Below are 27,477 nucleotides of genomic sequence, written 5' to 3' on the forward strand. Positions count from 1 at the left end.
ATTAATAGGGTTATGAACATGTTGTGGAACATGATTATGATAATCAGGTTGATAAGCATGAAACATTGTTTAAGAACGATAGTGAACCTCTAAATGATGATGATGATGCAACCATTGTCGGTGATCAAATGCTTGAAATGGTGAATGATGTCAATCGATGTCTTAATCAAAACATCAATGAGAGTTGTGATAATTAGGGGTTGACATCAACAAATGTACTAAATGAACTTAATGAATATAAGAAGCTTATCGAAAATGCCAAGAGGCCATTGTACCTAGGTTGTGCTGACTTCACAAAACTATCAGCCGCTGTAGAATTCTACAATCTGAAAGTGAAGAGTGGATGGTCGGATACAAGTTTTGACCAAATATTGAAATTGCAAAAAAATGTGCTTCTTAAAGATAACACACTTCCAGATTCTACATATGTTGCAAAAAGGTTGATAAAATCATTGGGATTAAACTATGATATGATACATGCATGTCCAAATGCTTTCATTTTATGTCAAGGAAGTTATGAAAGTAAATATCAATGCCCAAGATTTGGAAAATATCGATGGAAGGTGATACTCAACTCAAAATGTGTGGAAAGGTGTTCTAGCCAAGGTGTTAAGATATTTTCCCATAGCACCAAGGCTAAAAAGAATGTATAGGTATGATCTTGAACACTATAATTTTGTTCAAGTTTTCCCCTTCTTGTATTATCTTTACCATTTGTCATAGTGTTATTATATGATAATATATTATATAAATGAAAAAAAAAACTTCTTCATTATAGCTCTGCAAACATGTCACAAAAATGAGGTGGCATCATGAGAATGCAAGCGATGATGGTCAAATGCGCCACCCTATTGATAGCCCAACATGGAAAACTATTCATGACAAATGGCTTAGTTTTTCTAGCAAACCTCGCAATGTACAACTTGCAATGGTAATAGATGGATTTAGTCCTTTTGAAGACTTGAGCAACACATACAATGTTTGGTTTGTAGTGTTAGTTACATACAACCTTCCACCATGGTTGTGCACAAAAAGGAATTTTTGTATGCTAACATTGTTAATACTTGGTCCCAAGCAACTAGGCAATGACATTGATGTGTATTTGGAACCCTTGGTAGATGAACTAAAGGAATTATGGGACCAAGGGGTATGGACATATGATGCTTATAGTAAGACATGCTTTAACATGAAGGAAATTCTTATGTGGGTGATCCATGATTTTCTTGCTTATGGGAATATGGCTGGTTGCACAACAAAAGGCTATAATGCATGTCCCATATGTGGGAGGAACACTGAATCTGAGTACCTCAGTTGTAGCAAGAAATGAGTGCACATGGGACATATGAGATTTCTTCCTCAACATCTTAAGTTTTGCTCACAAATGTCACCGTTTAATGGGAAGGAGGAGCATCATTATGCCCCTCCAATTGTAAAAGTGTTAGATGTTTTGAAGGAAACAAAAGGAAAGGAAGAAATTTGGTGGAAGATTGAATCAAATAAAAGGAAATGACACAATAAAATAGGTGAAAAAACTGATGTTGTGGTGTGGAAGAAATAATCAATTCTATTCAATCTACCATATTGGGAGGTATGTAGATCCATCAACCATGCCTAATTATTGGACACAACTTGCTTAGTTGACCTCATTGTGATTAGATGTCTTGGTTGAGTTTAATGTTTATCTATTTTTCCATATTAAATATTTTTATGATATTCTTGATGTTTTGGAAGGCAAAAACTCCTAATACGCCACAATTTAGATGTAATTCATGTGGAGAAGAATGTGTGTGAAAGCATTTTTGGAACTCTTTTGGATGTAAAAGGGAAGTCCAAAGCTAGAAAAAAATCATGTGATGACTTGCAAAAAATGGGTTTGAGGAAATCATTATGGCCAGAAGTTAAAGGACAAAACATATTCCTTCCACCTACACCACATACTCTTTCAAAGAAAGAGAAAGATTCCCTATGTCATGTTCATTTCATATTAAAGGTGCCATATGGTTACAACCCTAATCCAAAAAATCATATACCTATGGAAGAGTTTAAGTTCCATGGTATGAAAGCAAATGATTTCCATGTTCTAATGCAACAACTCCTCCCAGTGTCTTTGCTTCATGTGTTACCAATTGTTGTCTAAAAGATGCTTTGTAATATTTGTTACTTTAATAGGCAAATCTGCGCAAAATTAGTTTCAGTAGAGAGTCTTGATAAGTTGGAAAATGATATTGTGAAGACACTGTGCTTTCTTGAAAAGCAATTTACTCCTTCATTCTTCGATATAATGCTGCATTTGAATGTAAATTTGGTACGTGAGCTTCGATATTGTGGCCCAGTTGCATATAGATGGATGTACCCCTTTGAGAGGTACGTGAAACTTTACTTTTTATTAAGAACAACAGAAATATGTTTTTTTTTAAGCTTTTGACATTACTTAATTCTCTTTTGTTCATTTTGTAGGAACAACAAAGTATATAAGAGTTATGTTAAGAACAAAAATAGGCCTGAAGGATGCATTGCCTAAAGTTATATTGTGGAGGAATCAATAAATTTTTGTGGAGGATACTTGAAGGGTATGGAAGCTATTAGATCCACACATTGTCGAAATGAAGTGTGGGATGAGGAAGTTGAAGAAGTTATCCTTGATGGAAAGCCATTATCTTCTCCAATTCATTTAGAACTAGATGACATTAGTTAGGAACAAGCCCATAGGTAGGTTTTATTTCACACAAACAAAGTTGATCCATGGATAGAGAAAGTAACATATTTTTCCTGTAATTTTTTGTTTGTTTGTTTATGGTTTAACAAAAAATAGATCCATGGATAGATTAACATATTTGACCTTTTAAAATATTTTACTCATATTTTATCTAAACACATTAACCACCATATCTATTGTCCATAATTGTTGAATTAGGAAGCACAAAATGGAGATTGACAACTCAATTACCCAAACGAAAAAAATGAAGCTCTATTGCAAAAACTCCACACCCATAATTCTACTAGTTAGTTAAAACAACAGGCAACGATATTATTTATATTATAAGTCTACTTAAAAATCAGTATATGGGAATATTATCACATAGGAAATTAAATGTTTTTCAGAGGTTGAATGTATGAATTATAACTACATTAAAAATCTAAAACTATATAGGTGGAAGGAGATGGAAAGTTGTCTGAAACACTTAAATGGCTAGCGCGTGGCCCCAGGAAATTCATGAATAAGTACAAGGGATTTCTAACCAATGGTTATAGATTCCATACAAAAAGCATGGAGAATGAGAGAACCATCCAAAATAGTGGCATGTGTATGGAAGCTTAAACAATTATGAGGTCAAGTTCCAAAGAGCAAACCCTATACTTCAAAACACAACATTTTATGGAGTGGTATAAGAAATAATTACATTGGACTATTTTTGTATGGAGTACACATTGTTCAAATGTAATTGGATTGATGTATACAATAAGAGAGGGATCAAAACTGATGATTTGGGTTTTACAATGGTGAATATGAAGAAATGATTAAGTCAAAATCATTGGCAAGATGATGCATTTATTCTAGCATCGCAAGCTAAAAAAGTATTATAGGTACAAGACCCAGTTGAGATTAACTGGTATGTAGTGTTAACATGTCCTCCAAAAGGATTGAGAAGTACTATATCATATGAACCTGAGTATGAAGATTTGTCACATGTTGTAGGATTTAAAGAAACAAAATGTGTAAGTGAAGAACATATAGCTGATGTCAATGTCAATGTTGATGTGAATGTGGATTATGTTTGTTTAGATTGTGAGGGAATATGGTTGAATATTAAGAAATAAAAGATATCGATTTTTCTATTTTGTTTCGAGAACCCCAAAATCAATATTTGGTTATGAAGAGAAATTCCTTTGTTTCTTACCTATAAAATGTCTTAGACCCATTTAGTAGATTTATGTTTAGTACCTACCTGCGACAAAGACTATTGTTTTCGGTTTGCACCATTAATCTTGTCAAATTGAACACATAAAAATTTAATATGTGAAAAGCTTATGTAACTTTTATATTTTTATATTTTTTAAGATTGAAATGAGAATTTTCTTGGGCACATGTCATTTGTTTAGCCTTCTTCTGTGACTATTGGTGGAAAAACAAACTATGCAATTGTGGATTGCAAAACAAACTATGGAGATAGAGGAGTGCAATTACTAGGAGGGAAAAAAGGATCATAAAGAATCTAAGCATATTATTGCTAGAGGAGGCTACAACAAGTGCACTGGATGAAAAATTGGAGGATTCCTTAGCTTAAGCAATTTCAAGCTAATCATTCTACATTTTCCTCCATGCAGGTTGACAAAAACAAGGATGAACATTTACAAAAACGTAAGTGTCATTCTCATTTCTCAGTTTCTCTGCCAACAGTGTTGTTGGATAATATTTTCATTCAATCTTGATATTTCTTCTTTTATTCCTAAAGGTTCTATCTTTAAGAGACCACATAATATAATAATTTTGTGTTTTCTTGCTAGTCCTTGAGATAATACTGACTGGTATTTCATCTCCATTTTTGGTGTTTACTAGCGCTTTAAAATATTACATTTCCATTCTGATATATTGGGTATTTACATTTGCAATTCTGATCTCCTTGTGCTTCTTTACGTATTTTCCATCCATGCATTGATTGTTTTGCTCCAACTGATAAATTCCTTCTTCCAACAGTTAAAAAAGGGAAAATATCACTGTAAACTTTCCAGTCAAGTATACTTGTCTATTTCCTTGGAAATTATGTAGGTTCTTGATAAGGATGGTGGATTTATTTCAAAAGGTAACCTAGAAAGTGGTGCAAGCTAGGAAATGGAATTGGGTCTTCAAACTATGGGGTTCCCTATCATATTGTAGAATATGAGTGAGGCCCGAGAATTGCTTATAGAGGTCAGTTAATTTCTTAGATTAACAAGGTTTTTATATTGCACTCAATAACTCATTTTTGTTATTTTGAGACATGGTTTAACATTGTCATGTTATGTTTCACCAATATTGTAGATGATTTGTGAGGAGCAGGGGCTCTTCCTTGAAATAGATGACACCATTTGAGGCTTGGGGCTTATGATTTTAAAAGTAGCCATGGAATCTCACAGTGACAAGATCTGGGCTCACTTTATTGTTGAGGTAATGTCATGGTTGCAAACAACATAATTAACTCTCAGACCTTTGATTCCATGTAAAGCTTCCTCTTTTATTTGTGTTTAGTTGTGTTAGTGTCAGTCTTGTCATACTGCCATCAGTGATCAAAATCTGCTCTTTTGTATTTTCATAATAGGAGTCCCATACTGTAAATTGTTCATCACTCCATTAGGTCATGGATCCACTGATGGTTGTGTTCACTTCAGTTTTCCCTCATGAAATATACTTGCTGATCCTCTTCCATATAGTTTTCAGTCATGGTTCATACTTACTCCGCAGTTCATTTCATTAGGTCTTAGGGTTTGGTCTCATTAGGTTTTAGGGTTCCACCAAAGTCAAAATTTGATGATTAAATGCCAATAATGATCAACAAAGACATGAGGGTGCTAAATAAACTCAAGCATGGTAGCTTGAAATTCATGGTAGGGAAGTGAGCCACCAAATCACTTCAAACTTCAAAATTCCACCAAATTTCTTGCAAATTCCTCTTCTACAAGTAAGTGGCCCTACTTCACTTGATGTTTAGCTTGCACATTTAATGTTTTAGACATCTCCTTCACTCTTAATATCAAACCCTATTTTTCCACTACAAACCCTAACTAGCTTGTTTTTCCCATTACCTATCATTATAACCAAAACCCTTTTTACATCATTTCCTTTCCCCTAATCTATATTCCCTCATCTATCTATCATTCTCAAAACCCTTTCCCTCACCCTCATGATTCATAATTTACCCATAAGTGCCTAAATTCACTCAAAACCCATCCCTACAAACCCTAAAGAATCCCATTCATTCCCATCTTCATTGTCTAAGATTGTGCAACTAAAAATCTGGTTAACATGGATAGAGGAGATTATGATTATGATGAGGAGAATACAGCAAGTGAGAGTTCAGCAGAGAGAAATAGGAAACATAGAAAACCTCATAAGGGAGACAAGATCACAAGAGAAGGGCCAACTAACCTAAGAGAACTACAAGCCTCTCCATTGGCAGTTTCATGTTTTAGACACCTTGAATGTTATGAATTTTGTGAACTAGTGGAGAGAGTCCAATTTCACCATGAACTGGCTAGACTTTTTGTAGTCCACCTGCACAACAATGAAGTGACTCTTGCTGGGGTGACTTTCACAGTGTCACCATCAATCATTTCAAATGCCACTAGGATGCCTAATGTTGGTGAGAAATGGTATAAGGCTTAGGACCTTGATGAGCATTATTATAAGCCTTACATTAAACCTCAGCACAGAAGTCAGGTGAAGAGGCTTTTCCCTTTCAAATTTCTTGAGAACAGGTATGTCCCCTTGATGAGGATCATCATCAAATATTTCACTTGTGAGGGCAGATTTTCCAGGTTGTACACTTACCATATCAGGCTCCTCATGCACTTTACAAGGGTAAAAATGTTGAACCTCCCATACTTTTTGTTTAGAAACATTGATAAGATGGCTTACCTTGTGCAGAAGAAGCCATACCCTCAGCAGATGAACAACATCTACCATTACTCCTTGATCAAAATTATTGTTCTTCATCATCTCAGTCTCCTCAACATCCCTTGGGAGACATTCATTGCTCATGACATGTTTAGGGGACCCCAAATTCCTCCATCAATGGTTCAAGAAACAGGTGGGCCTTCTAGTCATGTGGAAATAGGAGAAGAAACCAAGGAGACAAGAACTGCTGAAGTGCCAGTATATTTGACATATCAGAGAGGCACAAGGAAATTGTTTGCAGCTACTAGGCAAGTGTTTGCTCCACAGGATGTGGAAGGGACCTTGCCTTCTTCATCATTCCATAGGCAAATGCTAGCTCCACAGGATGTGGAAGGGGCTTTGCCTTCTTCATCGACACAGCAGGTACAGGTACAGTAGTTGCACAAGGGAAAAGAAAATATGCCAGATGATGATGAGGAGGAAAGGGACTTTGACTTGGCAGAACATGATGAGTTTGAACAACCTAACATTGAGACCATTGATTTAGAAGCTCAAGAGAGGGAAACAATTAAGGACATCATCATACAGGAAAGGGAAGCTCAAATACAAGCTTTGATGGACAACCTATAGAGGGCCAAGTATGTCATCACATACTTAGAACAGGAAAACAAACAATTGAGTGACAAAAAGTCCTGATGGAGTTGAAAGTGCTCAAAGCAAAAAGGCAAAGTGGCAAAGAGACACAAGTCACATTGACTCCTATTGAGTAGGAGATTGAAAACGATAGGGAGACTTGGCTTGAGAGAGCCAACCTACACCTTGAGGAGATATTAAAGAAGGCCAACAAGGACAACAAGATGCTTAGACACATGGTGTATCACTACATGACCCGCAATAAGATTTGCAATATGAGAATCAAAATGATGAAGGCTGGGTTGGAGGGCTTTAGAAGGCAAAAAGGAGGAGGATAGACTTAAGATATTAGATGAATCCTCTTCTGAAAATAAAAGCACATGATGGTGGTGCTTCATACCAATTTTGGGCACTTTTTGAGAAAATTTTGTCATTTGTGAATTTATGAAATTCAATACATAGAAAAACTACTGAGAAGTGTGGCGCCACCGGTGTTGTGCTTTTCCTAGGGGCACCCAATGGAAAAAAGGTTTAGATTTTTGGATTCAGGGTAGTGAGGACATGCACCCTAGCAAGTTTCAAAAGTTTTGGAGCAGAACTGGTCCACCAAAAGGTCCAAAACACCCTAAAAATGACCTTTCTGCCACTTTTTGGACACACAAAAGTAGTCTTGGGAGAATCAAGTTTTGAGGGATCAAATGAGCTCCAAAGGCAGATATTCTAGGTGTTCTGGAAAGTATATTTGAAGAAATTTCCAATGATCTATCATGGGCTCAATTTAGATTATGGGAAGGCCTCCAAAAGTGGCTTGAAAGGGGCACTACGTGTAGGACTAGTGGGGCTATGCGTAGAGCAAATTTTGCTCGGGATGCCTATTTTGCCAATTTTCGACTATGTTCATGATTTCTCTCTCATGATGGATGATTTACTGATGTAATTAATGTCATGGATTGTAAATATGATGGTTAAATAGTTCTAGATGGTAGATTCATTAGATTAAAAGTGGTTTTGAGGGTAATGAATCAGTTTCCCCTCTTTTAGAGGCAAGTTGTTTGATTGCCTAGATTCTAGTTCCTTGTTTAAAAATGGTTGAAACAACTCCTTTTCTCATGGATTCGACCCCTTATGGCTAGGATGAGTGGTTTATATGTCTATATCATGTATTCTCTTTGTCATTTGCAGGGGTTGGACTCAGCTGGATGCTCAGCACTTGATTGTATTTCTCTTGTAAGCAGTTTTGGCAAGCCATTAATAGGAATTGCAACTATTTTTATGGGATCCCTGTGGTATGGAGTTATAGCATAGTTTTTCCTTATGTGATCATTTGTTTACTTGTTTTATGTATGATCTCAATCATCTGAATGCTTCTTGTTGAATTTTTTCAAGTAAGATAGGTAGAATCCATTGTATTTAATGCTCTGCCTTGGGAAAACACTCAATATTTCATGCTTTTTCTACTGTTTAAGAAGGATCCATGATCTCCACATGCCATCCTTAGCTTCTCACCAGTCAAACCTTCATTTCATCAAGCTTAATAATGATATAACCTATGCTTACCTTGCCCCATCGAACACACTGCAATTCTGACCTAATTCCCTAGACCTAAACTGCCCAGCTCCATCTGATCTAGCAAGACACCAACAAAACCCAATCAAAACTCCCATGCCACTATACCTAGCCTAAAATCCTTACCTAATCCAGTAATCTCAACTGAGATTCTAAAGGAGAGAGCCCTCTCCCGGCCTTGTAGGACTAGCTACAAGGTTAAGCTTGGTTTGTGGTTACCCTAGAAGTTGCCTCCTTTTAGCTTGAGGTAAATCTAGGTGATAACAGGTTGCTTGTGTAGACCATAGACTTCAAGAATTGGTATTTAGATTTATAATGAGAATAGGGTATGCAATTTATTTTAATCTTGTGTGTGTTTCTAGAGTTGGAGAAAAGTTCCAAACGATACTATTTGTTATGGTTGATTCTTAATAACTAACACTTAGAGATTGTTCTTGGGAATTTGATTGTGTAGGGTTGCATACCATAAGATACTCTAACTATCAACCTCTATATTTCACCATATGTTCTCTATTTTCTGGCATATAAAATTCTGAAGGCACCCTAACATGATTTGTCATGTTGTGGAATTTGGCAGTTTCACAATATTTTTGCACAGTAGTGGCTTCTTGGAATGGAAGTGAAAATATAACAATGTAAAAAGATTAATAATGTTCTAAGGATCGAACATAAATTTGAAAATCACAATTTTGATATTTAGTGAGCCCTGGACATGCATGTTACTAAAGACTACATGCACTTGGAAAGAGACGAGGTAAATCAGTGAAATTGTTTTGGTAGACTTAGGACTCTCACTTGAAGGTGTACAGTAGATTTATGGAAGTGTGGGAAGATGCACAAGGAGAAATAATGTAGCACTATATTTTATGACTTCTCCATAGGTACACCTAAAAGAGGTTGTGTGCAATCAGGTCATGTTGTAATGCAGATTTTAACATGAGAACTATAATTTTTCCACTTGGCATGCAATTTTGACACCTTGGAGTGCATTCTAAGTATGGAATATGATGTTTCATGGCATATAGGATAGCCCCTTTACCTTATCATCCATAAATTTTGCAATTTATGTACATGGCATGCAATTTTTATGTAAGTGGACATTTTGGTACCATGAAATTAATAGGTAGAAAGCAAAGTTGGTCTTACAAAAAGCATATTTTGGCCCATGGGAGTATAAATCAGGGTAGGAGATGGTGTTGGTGAGAAATATGAGTAGGCCCCCCCTTATAAATGGTATGAAAAAAACATCATAAAGGCTAAATTGGAAAATTGCCCATCCCAAAGACCTCCAAGCACGAGATTGGTGATCAACTTTGAATTTGCCAAACTCAAAGATGAAATATTGCATGCTAGGATACTTAACAGTTTGGGAACTTTTCTTTTAACTATTAAGACCGAGGAGGAGGATTTTGATCTTTGTCATTATAAAAGAGATTAACATTGAGGGCTGCAAATTACTTCCTTGATTACCAATGGATGAGCGGAATGTTGATCATATTTAATTTGATCAAAGTGCTAATATATGTTTATTGGAAAATAAACTTTGACTTTGCCAAATGTTAAAGGTTAGAAATTAGATAATCATTTTATACTTTTTCAAAACAATATACATTGAGGATATTGTAAAATATGTGAATAGCGGGAGGAAATGACTATGTGAGACAGGTCTTAAGGTGCAAGAATGATCACATCTTGATGACACTTAGATTGTTGATAAAACTATATATTAATGCATGATATAGCATTTATGAATTCATCTATGAGCATTGTTGTGTTGATGTGTATATTGGTGACACTATATCTATGAGTTGTGCTTTGCTCTGTCTTACTTACTGGGATTCCTTGAAAGATAAAGATATTGGTGAACATAAGTAAATAATTTGAACTATAGTGAAAAATATAATATGAATCTGCTATTAATTGTGGCTCTAATACCAATGATGTGAGCTAACCCAGAATTATGCCATTATAACTAAAATTTGAAATCCAAAAATTCCAGAACTAGATCTGAAATATGAGAAAAAAAGTAGACCAAAAATCGGAAATTAAGAAGGCCCTAACTGTAACAAAAACTTGAATAATTACAAAATAATAACAAAGATATGAAGACAAGCAACGACAAAAAATACTAGTGATTTCAATCAGAACTAGACACTTACTTTGAAGAACAAATGTAAATGCTAGAAGGAAGTAGTTTGTAGTTGAGTAACCTGTTATTCATGATAACCCTTATAAATAATTTTTAGTTTAATTAGTATTTTTAGATAGTATTTTTCACCACTTTTATTTGCATCTTTTTGTTGCTTTTCTGAAAGAGGTTGTTGTGCTTTGCAATTGGATATTAAAGAAGGAACGACAAGTTCAGCCTAATTTGTTTTGGAGAAATTCCCATGTTCTCTAAAAACTATTTCTTTCACAGATCCCATTTCATCCTTTGTCTTTTAACTCTAGCCATTTCATTCATTATTTCAACTTGAGTCGCATCTATTAGAGTCGGTCTAGTCAGCCCTCCGTCAGAGATCAAAACTCTTTGTGCATTTCAATTTTAGGTGTCCCGCTCCATTCACTCAGCTGCGTTTCGCTAGGGGCATGCCATGATCTGACGGAGAAAGTCATGATAATCATTTTCCCTCATGTCTAGCTCCTGCTGGCTCAGGTCTTTTGTCAACAATCACCAAAGTCCGTGACAGTCAAGGTCTTGTCCTTTACAGGACAAAGTCATTTTCTATGTTTGGGTCTAGGAATTCATCAATTTGGTCTTTGAAACATGTCCAGAAAAGCCATGCAGGCCAGAGGGAGGCCCTTACACAGCTATGGTTCAGAGAGCTTCATCGTCACGTGGATAGACTTCGACTCTTCTTCAAAACTCTATTTTGAAGAAAAGTCAAACAAGGTCATTTATGATAAAATTTTCCAAAAAATCACCAGTTGAATTTTCAGATGCAGTTATGGTTTACATGGCCAAATTCTCTGTCATACAGTCCCTGCAAATATGTGCCGAAAATTTCATCATTTGAGCCAAAATGTCAAAGGGAAAGTGAAAATCAGTGTGTTTAAAAATCAGTGAAAAAGTGCAAAACACAACATTAGAAAAATGGGTTTTCAAGGAAGCAAAAATTAAACCCATCTCCTCCAAGGCTATAAATACATGTTTTGACCCAAATCAAAGGCATTGTGCTACTACAAGACTTGGAGAAGACATTGCAAAGGCGTGAGTGTGAGATTGGAGCATTGGAAGTGAGTGGGAGCAGGTTTTAGAGGGCGCGACGCACATACCCAGGAGCACGGCGCACTCACCGGGCGCGGCGCACACACAACCAGCCCGCAGTTAAAGGATTACATAGGTGAGGTGCATACAAAGCGTGTGGTGCATTGGGAATTGTGCGCGGCGCATACAGACCAGGGGCCGAGAAACGTTGCCAAACCACCCAAAATTTTGGTGAAGGCTATCAAATCGAGAGGTAAGCCTCACGACATCACCTGCTCATCAAATTTTATCAATGATATGGTGTTTGTGAAGAGGTTTGAATGTCACCCAAAAATGCATAAGGTCAACCATGAGAAAATCACCAAGAAAACGATGGCTGGAATTGTAAAATTGTGTTGTTAGTGCCAAGGTTTCACTCAACTCACCTATTCCCCTCACCTATCGTTTTTTCCACCTCCCCTTGATAATTTTTCCTAATAACCCCACCCTAAATCACTACCAAACCCTCCCCCTATTCCTCCACTATTGGGTCAACTCAAAATCACCATAAGACCAGCTCATTGTGCAAGAAAGGCTGTGGGTGCATAGTCGAAAAAGTTGAAGAGTCAAATGATTAGGAGAAAATTTGGGTGATTTCATAGTGTGTGGCACACACACCAAGGAGCGCGGCACACTGATTGGGCATGGCGAACACAGGGCCCATCAAGTGTGTAAATCCGCCACTGGCGCGGCGCATACCCAGCGCGCGGTGCACTGGGCATTACGCACGACGCATAGAGAGATAAAGCCCAGAAACCAATCAATTTGCCTAAAAATTTTTGGAGGCTCACCAAATTTGAAAGGTAGGAAACCTACCTCCACTCTTGCATCAAACTTGTAAGGAATAACATGGTTGTAGGAGTATAAATCAAATGCAAAATTTTTTATAAAGTAAACAAAAGAAGACACAAAGAAATCATGATCCTAGGGTTTATGCTACAGTGACAGTGCTGCCAAAGTGTTTCAAACCCTACCCCATCAACACTATACCCAAACTACTCCCAAATCCCTGACAAATCTCTCCCTTTAAACCCCTATTCCCCTTTCATCATTCCCCTCCTAATACTCCCTGTTTTATTGTCCCCTTGGTGGTAGATTTTCAGAGAAACTACCAGCTTCATTGGAATTCAAGGGCAGCATAAAACTCAGGGTACAAATAGCAGTAATGGCATCCGAAGTTTCATCAGAATATGAGGAGGAGACCCACAGTGACACAACTTCGGGAGAAAGGGCCCAAAGGAGACATCACTGGAGTGGCAGACATCTTAGAGATGAGCCAAACACCCTCACCGAGTTGCAGGCATGCCCTCTTGCTATGTCTTGTTTCCAACACTTAGCATGTTTCGAATTTTGTCAGAGGGTGGCAAATGTCAGAGTTCATCATGAGTTGGCCCATCTTTTTGCACTTCACCTACATGGGGGATAGTCTATCTTGGCTGGGGTCACTTTCACATTGACACCTGAAACCATATCAGTGGCAACAGGCATACCAAACATTGGAGAGCAGTGGCACAAGAAGAAGAAGGTAGAAAGGCATCATTATGAGCCTTACATCAAAGACAACTGTTTGAGCCACCTCACGAGAGTTTTTCCATTCAGATTTCTTAAAGATGAGTATGCCCCGCTCATGAAATTGATCATGAAATACTTCAGTTGCAAGGGGAGGTTTTCTTGCCTTTATGCATAGCACATCAGGTTGCTCATGCACTTTACCAGGGTTTGGATGATGAACCTCCCATTTTTCATCTGCGGGAACATAGAGAGGATGAGAATTTTCATGCAGCACAAGACCCCTAGACAGCAGCTTAACAGTGTGTATCACTTTGCCCTTATGTTAGGCGGAAAGAGTCGATAGTGCGGACACAACCAACCTCCCTAGGACCCTAAGACTCTCTAGTGACAAACAAGACAAACAAGAGCAATCCTTCTCTAAACATGCATTTACTATACGAGAAATCAAGTGTTTAGATCCTACCTGTATTCCAACGCTGTTGTAGCAGTCCAGCCTCGCTGATCCGGATGAGCTCCTCCTTCACTTTGAAACCTGCATTCACTAACAATCAAACGATTAAATAGCACTTGATAATCTCATAAAATAAAACATATTTAACGCATAGACCAAGGAGTACATGAAACAACTCATAAATAACAAGTTATTGAGAAGAATGGACTCATTTGCATTAATAGGAAACAAAAGGAACAATTACAACCTGAGCCTTGGTGTTGTGCAAGTCCCTCCTAGGGTCCATCAAGAGTTCTCCTTTACTTTGACAAAGCTCACCCACTTCCAAATAGAACAAGCAAAGATGGTAATCTCTCCTCACAAGCCTCTAAATGGGAGTCCTAATTCCAGCAGCATCTACCCTTAGAAATGTTTAGCTTCCAACCTCTTCTCCTTCTGGCCCAATGCCTGTATTTATAGTGCTCAAGAGGAAGTTAATCAGGTCCACCATCAATGGGATAATCCCTTCTTTGGATGGGATAGCTCCTCTCTTGATGGGATAAGTTCCTCTTTCATAGGGGTACATGAACCATCTGGAGGCGCTCAATACACGTCGAACAAGCTTCTAGAATGCTCTAGAAGTGACCACAAGTAACTTTTTAAAGATGAAACTCGCGCCTTTTGACCTTTACAGGGGTACGCACCTGGCCCTTTACATATAGAGCGTACAAGTACGCAGTTTTTGTGAACATTAGGTGCGTATACGCAGGTAAGGCCGAGAGAATCTGCGTACCCAGAGATAAACACATTTACAAAGACTTTCTCTCTTTTTGGAGTTTGACATGGAGAGCAGAGGCATAAGACTTGCCCAGGAGGATAGCATGACTGTTGATAGAGCCATACTAACTGTAAATAGCCATGGTGACATTTTTTAGTGTAACAGATTGCCCCCTAAAGTGCGAAGCCTGTAGTAGATTAGGGTTTTGTATTATCTAGGAAGGGTGAAGCGCTTTATCATTTCAAGGATTATCTCGTGGAGAGCCTGGTCAGAACCTGCAATTTTCAACACAAAATACATGTATAAGATTATATCATCGCTGAGGTAGGCATTCCCATACTCAGATCAAAACTTTAACTAACAGACTAACTACTCTGATACAGGAATGATCTTGCAGTACATCATAATCATAGACTTTTGTAGACACAGTATGGGCACAGCCATCTGTTTATGATTAGTCTACTAGATAATGAATACAAAACTCATTGCAGCCTGGATGGTGGAAACTAGATCCAGGGTCTTCATTTCTACTTCCCGAATTGGTACGATTCTAGCCATGCGAATAAATGAGTTGATGTCGAACATGGTAGAAACCACTTGATTACCAGTCGATGATGTAAACTGTTAACAAGTGTGAGAGAAACCACCAGTAATGTCAATGGTTCTCAAAGTACCCAGTACAATCCATGAGATGTGAATGAATGAGTTGATGTCGAACATTTCACGGAATCCTTCGATCGAAAGTCAATGATGTAAACTGACGTCAAAGGCGAGAAACCTGCCATTGATGCATGCAGACTTCAAGGTACTGACGATTTCTAAGTCATCTCTCTAGATAATGTGCTAATGTCGATAGAAAGCGACCCGTTGCAGGCAAGCCCACAACACGAAATCATTGTTCAAGTTGAAGAAATGTTGCTGTAAGGACTGACCCAGGGATGGTCAAATGGACGACAAGTATTTTGCAGATGAAAGTTTATTTGCAGAGACCTCGTGAACACATAACGACACGACAGATGGTTTGGTTACGATTTGACCCAAAGTTAATACCCGGAAACGGTTGAAGACTTTCAAAGTGGTTTGATCAACTTTTAAGGCAAAGGATTTCCCAACCCAGGTGAACGGAAAGTGTCGTGTTCAAGGGCGGTGATAAGGTTCTTCTGTAACAAAGGAGAACAAATAGGTTCATTCTTCTCTCTTTTCCCCCACCATTTCTGGCAAGTACCTCTTTATTTTTAACAAGCTTGAGGAGGATAACATATGCTTGATTATAAGCTCATCCTTCGGATGAGTCCAACCTAATTTTGATTCGAACCCTAGGAAGGAGTGGTTCGTTCCTGTTTGTAATTGAACAGGTCCTTTACTGTGAAATTTTAACGAGCCCAGTATAGGAGAAACTCGGCGTTTTTCAATTTTAGAGAGTCTGAAAAACTTAAGAAGACTCCAGGTTGAACTTTTTCATAAATTTGTGTCCCCCAAGCCCAAAAAAGTATAAAATAATACCTGGGAGAATTGCTTGATCTTGCGACCAAGGAGTACTTTCATGATTAGTGTCTCTGACCTGAAAAGTAAAAAGCGATCAAGGACACGTCGTTTTATTTCCATATCGAGTTTGAAACGACAAAAACCCGGCAATCTTTTCCTGTTTTTACGGTCAGAAAAGAGCTATAAGGGGACCGTCTTTTAATTCCGTTTTAACGATTGTAAAAGAAACGGTCGGCAATCTTTTCATATTTTAGGAGTCAGAAACGAGCTTAAAAGATGACTCTGATGTTTTGGTTCGTGAAAAATGATGATTTTACTCTAAAGTCCTTTTGTCCTGCACAAAAACAACACATTACTCATACCTGTTTAAGATGGGCAAAAATACATTGAAAAATATCTTTTCATGGTGAAAAATAAACAAACCTGGCATTCATTCATCCAAAAAACCTATAAAAAGACTTTTTACCATGTCATTTTTACCATTTTACTGTTGAGGTTGAGAAAAGGGCTTTTGACAAGAAAACTTCCTGTGGTCATTGCGGAGAATCCGACCGTCAGAATCGAACGCCGTCTCATCAGGTATTCTACAACATCCTTCTCTTGCTTTCCATCTGTTTAAAATTCATTTTTAAGTTTTTATTTGATTTTTTGGGGGTCTTGGGGTTTCAAGATGCGCCCTTCGGGGTACGCAGGTCATGCATTGCTGACCTGCGTACCCCGATATTTTCTCAATGGGGAAAATACCAGGTGTACGCACCTGACGTTAAGGGAAGCTACATCCAGACGCTCTGTTCCTAAAAGTTGAGGTGCGTACCCCGCAAAAAGCATTTTGAAACCCTCATTTCTCCAAAATAAACCAAAATTTTAAAATTTTATGGACTCTAACAGATGTTTTATGATGTGCAGGGTGCACACCATGCTTGATTGGCGCGAAAGAGAACACGAGGACGTTGATTTGGCCGCAATAGGTCATCAACCTTCCATTGATGCGTTAAAAGCATGCAGACTGTACAAATACTGGGCCATACCTAGCATGAGGGGCCAGGTGCCATTCCTTGAGTGGCTGGTTGAAAGGTGGAACATTCAGGAGCAATGTTTCTACATCGGAGAGCACCAGCTCGAGATAGAGCCCTCCGACATATATTTTCTCACTGGCTTGCCTAACAGGGGTGAGCAACTCTCTCTATTCGGGACTAGGCCGGGTGGCCAATCCCTTGCTAGTCTCCGGCTAGAGTGGTGTAATAATCAAAACCAGGAGAAGGGGATAGAAATCAAGTACATATCCCGACCTGAACTTATGGTGATAGCCTTTACTATTACCAGACTTTGCGGGGCGGCCGCTTTGCACCATGCCACCGGGTCCCAAATGCGGATGGCTATAGATTGCTTCCAAGGCACCATTTTCAACTGGTGCGATGCTGTGTTGGCCAATATGAAGGGCCAACTAACCAGGGCAAAGAGAGGACAACTGAAGACCTTTGGATATGGGCCTTTAGTCGTGAGCTTTGCCCTAGAGAGAGTTCCAATGCTGATCCCCCAGCATCTTACAGTTCCAGTTGGGGCTCCTCGGGAGCCTAAGTTGACGAGATGGGTTGCGGTAATGGCCCGGCATCCTGACGAGGGAGCAGCAGTTGTTCGATTTCCTGATGGTTACTTTCGCTGGCTAGAGAGCCAGGTCTTTGCTATTCAGGACTTTCCTTATGCCGGAATGGATTTTTGGAATGATCCAGACATGGTTCTTCCACAGGGAGAACAGTGGGATGACAGAGGTATTTCATTTTTCACAAGTTTTTAAATTATGTATATATTTTTTTTTTGTTTTTATATATCACCTCAAAACTGACAGCACAAATTTTCAAAATGCAGATGTAGGTCCACGGCGTCCAGCCAACCTCCGGGCTTTTGAGAGGAGAGTACTAGCTGTACCAGCACCAGCCCCACAGGATGCGGCCGCAGAGACCTTAGCCGAGCTGGAACATGATCTAGAGCGTCTGACGGCGGATATACCAGAGACCACCATAGATGACATTCCCATTCGACTTCAGCGCTATGTGGTCGCAGTCCCAGGACCTTTTAGGAGGTTCTTGTGTAGGGTAGCGCGGGCAGTGGTCTCGTATAGAGAGCACCACCAGTGATTGGCTAGTCACTTTTGTAGACACATATGACATTTTTGGTTTTTTGTACTTATCATTTTTGCCGATCATAAGGTGTTTTTCAACCTATGATCGAAGACGATGTATATTTTTGACACACTCCTATCTATATATATATCATCATTACCGGCTCATCTTTTTTAACATATGTGATGAAATGTTTTTAAATTTACTTGCATGATTATCGTAAATGTCTGTCCAACATTCGAGAAGCAATTGCATCTGCTAATGTATTTAAATACCTTGGAATATGCTGATATTCAATGTAATCAAATTCACGTTCCAAGAGGCGCACTCTCAAAAACAACCTTAATAACACAGGATTTCTAATGGCATATACTCTATTAAGCTGTAATACAACGAGTTCAGAATCTAACCTCACTATCAAACGTCGAATTCCAAATGAAATAGATTCAGACAATAATTCAACCACTGCACTGTATTCTGCAATGTTGTTCGTCATTTGACCGAGGCTCACCCCATGCATAGAAACTAACTCGTCAGAGGGTGAATAGATAACCCAAGCTGCGGAAGAGATATTCCGTGTACTACGACAAGCACCATCGGCAAATCCAATGTACGTTTGGAGAGGCGTCGACATCTGCAATATCAAGAGTAAAACCAAGATAAGCCAGAATAACGACGAAAAACACACTTTCTAAGCTAAGCACACTATCTAAACTAACAAACATACTAGCTAGAAAGAAAACCTAACCTAACTAAAAATTCTCCATACCCACCATTTAAGCATAATACCTCTTTAGGTAAAGTCCATTTCTGGGTTTACCCAAAGAGTCCCCATCAAAATCTACCAGCTCATAGGCCCCTTTTGCTAGCTTTTGCTTTACAATGTAGGGTCCATGCCACATAGGAACGAATTTTCCAGCACCTAGCTTATCGTTAGCTTGATCATATAATAGCACTAGGTCTCCCTTAGAAAAACTTCGAGGGGTCACATTTCTATCATACTGAGCTTTCATTTGCTTCGCGTGAGTTTCGATTGCCAATGCAGCGTCACGTCGAGTCTCATCTAACTGAGCTAAGTATAATAAACGTTTCTCCTCTTCGGAAGTAGCTGGGAGTAATTCGACAGCCATTTGAAGTGATGGGATTTCACATTCAATGGGTAGCACAGCTTCCAAGCCATAAACTAGCTGGAAAGGAGTGAACCCTGTTGAAGTTTTCACTGAAGTTCGGTATGCCCATAGCGCTGAAAATAACATGTTGTGCCAATTCGACCGATGAATACCAATGATTCGTCGGATCATGATAACCAGAACTTTGTTGATAGACTCAACCAAACCGTTGGCTTGCGGATAATAAGGAGTAGAGCTATCGTGGCGCAAACCAAGCTGGCTTGTAAGCTCAGTCATCATGATGTTTCGAAAATGGCTCCCATGGTCAGTGATGATTGCTTGCGGGACACCAAACCTAGTTATAATGTGATTGAATATGAAAACTGCAGCTGTTTTGCCGCTTGCGTCGAATGTAGGCATCGCCTCGGCCCATTTAGTAAAATAATCAACCGCAAGGATGATATACGCATGCCCCCCGGCCGAGTGAGGGTTACAAGTAATAAAATCGATACCCCATTTGGCGAAAGGACCAATGGCAATTATAGGATGGAGAGGAGCAGGTGGTGCGCGCATCTTGCGATCAAACACTTGACAGTTGTGGCACTTTCGGACCGCAATGATACAATCTTTAAACATGGACGGCCAGAAATAGCCAGCGCGCAACACCTTCTGAGCTGTGGCATACCCAGACATATGTCCGCCACATGCTCCAGAGTGACAATCATTCAAAACCCTCTCAGCCTCTTCGTGAGTTAAACAACGTCGAAAAACTAAGTCTGCCCCCCGGCGATAAAGTGTATTTCCAATAATTCTGTATTGCTGGGATTGAAACCGAAATTTTCGACGTTCCGAATTTGAAGCTTCAGGCCGAAAGGTTTGGGGTTGGAGATAGATGATTATATCCCCGTACCATGGATCTAAAGTACTGATAAGAAACAAAGATTCGTCCGCAATGGACTCTTCTGCCACAGTTTCTGTGTCAGCACGCGAGAAATCACACATCAATTCCGCAAAAACTAAGGATTTCTTAGACTTGGACTTCTCGAACTCCAAGTCGAACTCTTGCAGAATAACGATCCATTTAGAGTACTTGCCCCCTAGCAGTTGTTTAGTCAAAATATAAATCATAGGGTTGCAATCCGAAATAACTGTAGTTTTATGGAGAAGAATGTAGTGACGAAAATGCTGGACAGTTTGAACGGCTGCCAGGGCCAATTTCTCCACATGCAAATATTTTAGCTCAGTGGGATTTAATGTTCTACTAAGATAATATATCACATGTTCCGTTCTGAATTCATCTTCTTGAACTAACACCATTCCAATAGTGGAATGCGAAGCTGCGAGGTATAAGAAGTAGTCTTGGTTGTAGTTGGGAGGATGCAACAATGGTGCATGGGTCAACGCGTGCTTAAGTGCATCAAAAGATTGTTGGGCAATCTCGTCCCAAAAGAATTGAGCGTTCTGTTTCAACAACCGTGTAAAACCTTTAGTGACCTCGGCGTAGTTTGGAATGAATCGACGTAAAAAGTTTTCTTTCCCTTGCAAACTTTGGAGTTGGCGCAAACTCGAAGGAGAAGGCAATTTGATGATAGCTTCGACCTTCGAGGGATCGACGCGAATGCCGGCCTTTGAAACAACAAATCCCAGCAATCGACCCGTTTCTATACAGAATACACACTTGTGGGGATTCAACCGAATACGATAATGCCTACACCTCATAAAGATTGCTCGTAAGTGAACAAGGTGATCAGCTCGATGTAAAGAATGAGCAGGCAAATCATCGAGGTATGGTTGCACAATGTGCTTGATGTCATGAAATGCGTAAGACATCGCCCGTTGAAAAGTGGCTTCGGCATTCTTAAGCCCAAAAGGTAATTTGCAGTAAGCAAATGTCCCCCATGGACAAATGAATGCCGTTTTTGGTTGATCGGCAGGTAGAATATTGATTTGATTATAGCCCGAAAAACCATCCATAAAGGAAAACATTTCACTTCCGGCACAATCATCAATAATTTGATCGATATAAGGCGTAGGATAGTTGTCTTTTGGACAAGCTCGATTTATATCCCTATAGTCGATACAGATTCTTATTGTTCCTTGTTTCTTGTTAACCGAAACAATATTCGATACCCAATCCGTTAACGGGATTGGATAAATGAAACCTGCTTTCAACAGCTTCTCGACTTCTGCTTTAATCGCAGCCGCTTTCCGAGGGTGAATCTGACGCAACCGTTGCCGGACGGGTTTAGCGTCCGGGTAGGTCTTTATTTCATGAACAACAATGGCAGGATCGATCCTGGCATTTCCTCGTAAGACCAGGCAAACACATCGCGGAATTCTTGGAATAGGGCCTTGTAAGTTTGAATTTCATCTTCTGTACATGAGGCACCTATATGAATGTTTTCCTCAATTCCGGGCTTCACTGAAATGTCAATGGGAATAGTGCGAGAAATATTCCCTAAATTCAACTCTGAATCAGAATGTTTCGTTGGATTCTGAGCGTCTTTGACATATTCAGTGGTAAAGATAGATGAAAAATCATTTTCAAAAGCATCATCCTTAGGTAAAAACGAAGATCTATGATGGAGATCTTCCCATGGTAGATCGTCTACACTTAGGATTTCGCGAAGTTTCTCGTCAGATGACACGACTTCGGGAAACGCTATCCGTTCTGAGGTTGATGTGAAAAGTGATTCTTCACTGACCACATTCATTTGGTCGATTTGGGTTGAACGCGAGTCGGTAAAAGACATGACGGCTTCATAAGCAATTTCATATGGACTCAAAGGCATAGCATCACCGAATGAGTCTATCTCAGATTCAGATGGGACAATCCAAGGATCGTCGTAAATAATGGTGTCTGATGTAATCATATGAATTGATGCAAATGAAGGGTCTGCGTTGATTGGAGGGAAAGGAAAAGTTCCCAGTAAACCAGAATCTTTAACTAAACCTACGCCAACGTCCCTATAAGGGATTTTCGTCTTACCGACATGCTGGATACTCTCTGAAGAGGCTGGGTCGGATGAAAAGTATGTCAGCTGATCAGTGGTCACGATCTTACGTGGAAACTTTATTACTCTGAAGACCGATGAAACGACCGCTGTCATAGCATATGACCAACTTCGACCCAAAAGAAGGTTGTAGTCTAGAGGGGCATCAACCACCTCCACATCCAGACTAACGGTTTTCCCTTCTACCCCTATAGGCAATTCCTGTAGAATACCAAACGGACGGAACCCACGACCATCAAAGGCCTTAAGGATGGTCGGGGATTGGTTCAGCGAAGGAGAACCAAGCGATCTCCAACACTGAATCGACATAATACACGTAGAAGCTCCCTCATCAATTACAGTCCGATGAATAGGCTTGTTTTTGACTATCACTGGAATCTGGAAAGCCATTTGATGGGGAAGGCGCGGTGTACTATTTTCTAGATCGAAGATTATCAGATTCGGGTCCTGAACATCAACAGCTCCGATAGCCGACAAAAGTAATTTTCGCTGTGCTGGGCATGATTGCAGCACTTCTAAAGCCGACATTGCTGAGGGTGAAACAGCTAAGTCCTCAACAATGTTGTAATTCTGGGCCGCTCTCGCATGTGGATTGAAAGCAGACCTTCAAAGTACACCCTTGGCGGGCGGTTTGATTACTAAGTCTGGGTTAGGTTTTTCGATCTGTAGTGGATCGGAACCAGGAGCTGAGGTTGATGGATTAGAATGAGAAGATTCTGCTTCCTTACCATCAACAGGATTCTTACTACCATAATCTTGCGACCGAGTCGCAATCCTCACATGAGACATCATCAAAATGGGTTCTTCACTGGCAGTCGAGGAAGAACCTATCATCTTACTCTCCTGCTTTGGAAATGGATCTTTCAACACAGCAGGAGTGGGAGAACCTTTGACTATTTTCACAACCTCGGCCCGATGAGGGCAATCTCTTGTAAAATGATCCTCTTCACAAATAAGACAAGGATATCGAGGTTTGCGCTTTTCGTCATTGGTTTCCGACTTTTCTGTTTTCTCCTTCGGAGCCTTGTCTGCTTTAGCCTTCTTCTTTCCTTTCTTCTTTCCACCATTTTTTGATTTGGCCGTAGATGACTCTACAGCGTGAATATCGGCGGAAAGTTTAGGAGAAGACTCTCCTGTCGGGGAATCAGGCAAGGTGATTATAGGAGTAGTAGAATTCTTGGAAGATTTCTTCTTGCTCTTTGTGTTCACCGTACCAATCATACCATCAGTGGCATGAGATCCCGAAGGAGCAGCAACGATTTGATTCGATTTTGGAAGATCTGGGATCTTCTCGTGTAACGTACCTGACTGAGTATAAACTAAGTCAAGGTACTGCGCCTGAGCAATGACTTGCTCCTCAGTAACTACTCCGGCCTTAGCTACATCTTCAGTAATCTTCGGTAATAATGATTTAACAAACCATTCAGCTAAGATTTGGTCCGGAATAAAAACTTTCACTAACCTTCTTCGACGTCTCCACTCATGAATGTGATCAGAAATATACGTGGACGTCGATTGTTTTAGTGAAGTTAATAAATCCGTGCCGTTATCGTATCTGACCGGCAACTGAAAGTGAGTTAAGAACGAGGTAGCTAACTGGCTAAAATTGTAAAAAGAGGCCCGTGGTAACTCAATGTACCACTTGGCCGCGAGACCAATGAGTGTACGCTGGAAAAGACGTAAGCAGATCGAATCATCCGAGATAGAATTTGAAGCACACCAGAGGTGGTAAGTCATCACATGATTGGACGGATCCTCTCCAGACTTACCTTCGAACTTGGGTATATCACTGGGCAACTTATTTGGCATTGGCGGCCAGAACGGAAGATATTGAATTGGATCATTCGTTAGGCGCGTCAAGTCTGGTAAATCCAAAGTTGCGATAAACGGTAATTGCCGGTTAGGATCTCTAAAACTCTGGGTCACAAGACCAGTCCCAGGAGGAGGATATCCAGGATAACTAGGAACAGGAATCGCATTAGGGATATTATATCCTCCTGGAAAACCAGGATTAACCGGACCGTACTGGGGTTGTTGAGGTTTTTGATAAGTGTACCCAGGATACGGTTGATACTGGTAAACCGGCTGTTGGACAGCTTGCCCATATTGGTACTGTCCCTGGTACGGTTGATGAACAAATTGAGGTTGAGTAGTGACAACCGTACTTATACCAGGCTGACCTATAGGCATCTGGACCGTGGTTTGAATCGTAGATCCAAACAACGGTAAAGATGTCTGAGGAGTGGTTGTAGAGACAGTAGAAACCGGAGCTGTCGATACTCCAGAAGTAAGTGTGGCAGATGTTGCGGTAGTTGCAGCAGCCGTTTGAGATGGAGTACTAGGTGCAATTGGTGGCTGAGTAACTACCGAAGTTACAGAAGTTTGAACATTTGACTGGACAGGTTGCGGTTGCTGGGGTGGACCAGAAACTACGGGTTGTCCAGTTTGAGGTACCAACTGTATACTTGGTTGCAACACCTGTTGACCCTGTGATGGATCCCACACTATCATTCCAGGGTATTGACCCGTAACAGGTTGAGAATACTGAGATCCATAACCGGATTGAGGATAGGATTGATAACTGAAAGGTACAGTTCCCATACCTTGAACATATGACTGACCTTGAGGGGGTTGATAACCTTGACTCAAGTATTGACCTTGAGGTTGATAACCTTGGGGTAAATACTAATACTGGGGTTGACCTTGACCTTGAGGTTGATACCCTTGAGGTTGATACCCTTGGGGTTGATACCCTTGAGGTAAATATTGATACTGAGGTTGACCTTGGGGTACATATTGAGGTTGGGGTTGACCTTGAGGCATGTATTGCACCATAGGTACATACTGACCTTGAGGCTGCCCTCCAGACACAATTTGTGTACCTTGAGGTTGCCCCCCAGGCGTTAATTGAGGCTGCCCCCCAGGCGGTAATTGGCCACCTTGAGGTTGAGAAACGGGAACTGAACCTGACATCATGTAAATGTCTCCTACACCCAACGGTTTATTACCATTGTTTCCAGCTAATAACCCATGATCAATGGGTTGAGATGCCCCAGCAAAGGTACCAAAAAGTGATTGATACCCGGTGGGAACAGAAGGACCGCCGTGTAAGAAAGATTCAGGAGTTTGAGTAAACACGGACGACTGACCAGACATATTTACAGGAGTATAAATACCTCCAGGTGGAAAAGGAGTACGAGGTGTAGAAAAACCTATCCCTGAGTTGTCTAAATAATTGGTTAACGAAAGGTACCAAGTAGTACTTCTAGGAGGACTGTAAAAGATAGATTCACGCTCCCTGAGCTCAATAGTAAGTTGATCTTCAAGGTTAGAGACGCCTATTTCTTCCTCTGGAGCAAGTTCTTCAATAGCAATCAAACCAGTAGGAAGATTTTCGGTGATAACGCGTTCTACTCTTGGTGAATCTGGAACACTAGAAGTTGGAGTAACAGGTTCAGATATTTCAGGTTCTTCGCCTATATCACTAGTAGACGAAAAACTACCAACAAGCTCAGAAACTGTAACAGCTTCGGGATTATAACCTGTCTCTAGACTTTGGTAATCTGGATGGACTACCAAGGAAGATTCTCCTTCTTCAGGTGAACCTACTCTACTGCCACTAGGAGGAGTTACAAGGACCTTCAATCCTTCATACTGACCCGGGACGTCTTCAGGAGATCCACCCCGTGATCTACGGAGTTTCCTCAACAAATCAGTTCCGATAACAATCTCAGGTGACTTGCCCCGAAGTCTACGGGACTGTCTCGGTAATTCCGCCACAGCTAAAAAATTTTAACTACTACACATGAAAACAAAGTAAAATCTCAAATCAAACCACCTAAAGTCGCTAAAGAACCAAACAAATTTGAATCACACGCCTAAAGAATCTAGGGCATCAAACCAAGCACAAATAGTAGCCTTCGAGACCGAAAACGCTAGTTGGAGATGAAACCCAACATCGCTGGATTCAGTACAGAAGTGGCGGGTGGAACAGTTACCCCGACAACCTGCTTAATGAATAGACCGGCACAAGTTCCTCCACTTTAACCGTCTCGAGTGAAGTGAACCCCCGGAAAATCCAAGTGAGTCTAGCCGACGTCTGCTCCAGGTACAGTGGGATCTTCCCTCCACCGTCACCTCGGTAGAATCCTAAAGATAATGGTCACTAAGGTTACCAACCGCAACAAATGCACCTGGGGGAACAGTCTACACTCCGACAGCACGCAAGGGCAGAGTATCAAGCTCAATCCCCTTGCTGGTTCCTTGACAATAATCCAAGGTTTATCGACAAGTGACCCCTGGCTCCTCGACAATGGTTAATCCGAGGTTTACCGTTTGTAATATGTGCGTGTCTGGCGTCGTTCCCAACGAGGGAGGATTGATCCCCTCACTGGTTCGGACACGAGCTCGTGCTTCTCCTTTAAGAGGAGCTTTCCCAGAGTACAAATGAGACAATTGGATTTATTCTATCACAAGATAAGCTACTTGTTTGGTTTTGTTGTCTTGGAGAGTTAATTACTCTCCTACTCCAAGACACTAGCCTAATCTAAATTGGTGTTTCAGAGCCCTAGTAAATAAAAGTTACTAAGTTGATTTTACTTTAAGCGTTAATTTTATGGTTTTTCTTAAAGACAAAAGGTAGCGGAAATGAAACCAATGGTGTGTAGACTCGACTCAAACCACTAAAAAGATGCACCTAAGATGATTTACGCTAATTTTCTCTTTCAATGAAACTCCTAACTAAGAGAGTTGGAAAATGCAAATTTTATAGAAAACAACTTTCTTAGTAAAGACAATCAAAGAAACAATTCTCTTTATCTTTCCAAGCATACAAACATGACCACTCCTTACGTGCACGAAAAATTCTTTTCTTTCAAAATACCTCAAAGCTACTTGAAACAAAACTTTTCAAAGGAGATGTTTTTGTATTTTCTCTTATTTAATGAAGCATATAAATCTATTTTAACGAAAATCAATCTCAAAATCTATAA

This window comes from Pinus tabuliformis, chromosome 8 (assembly GCF_031772625.1).
Source record: "Pinus tabuliformis cultivar Carrire ecotype Pingquan chromosome 8, CPIR1, whole genome shotgun sequence".
Classification (NCBI taxonomy): Eukaryota; Viridiplantae; Streptophyta; class Pinopsida; order Pinales; family Pinaceae; genus Pinus; species Pinus tabuliformis.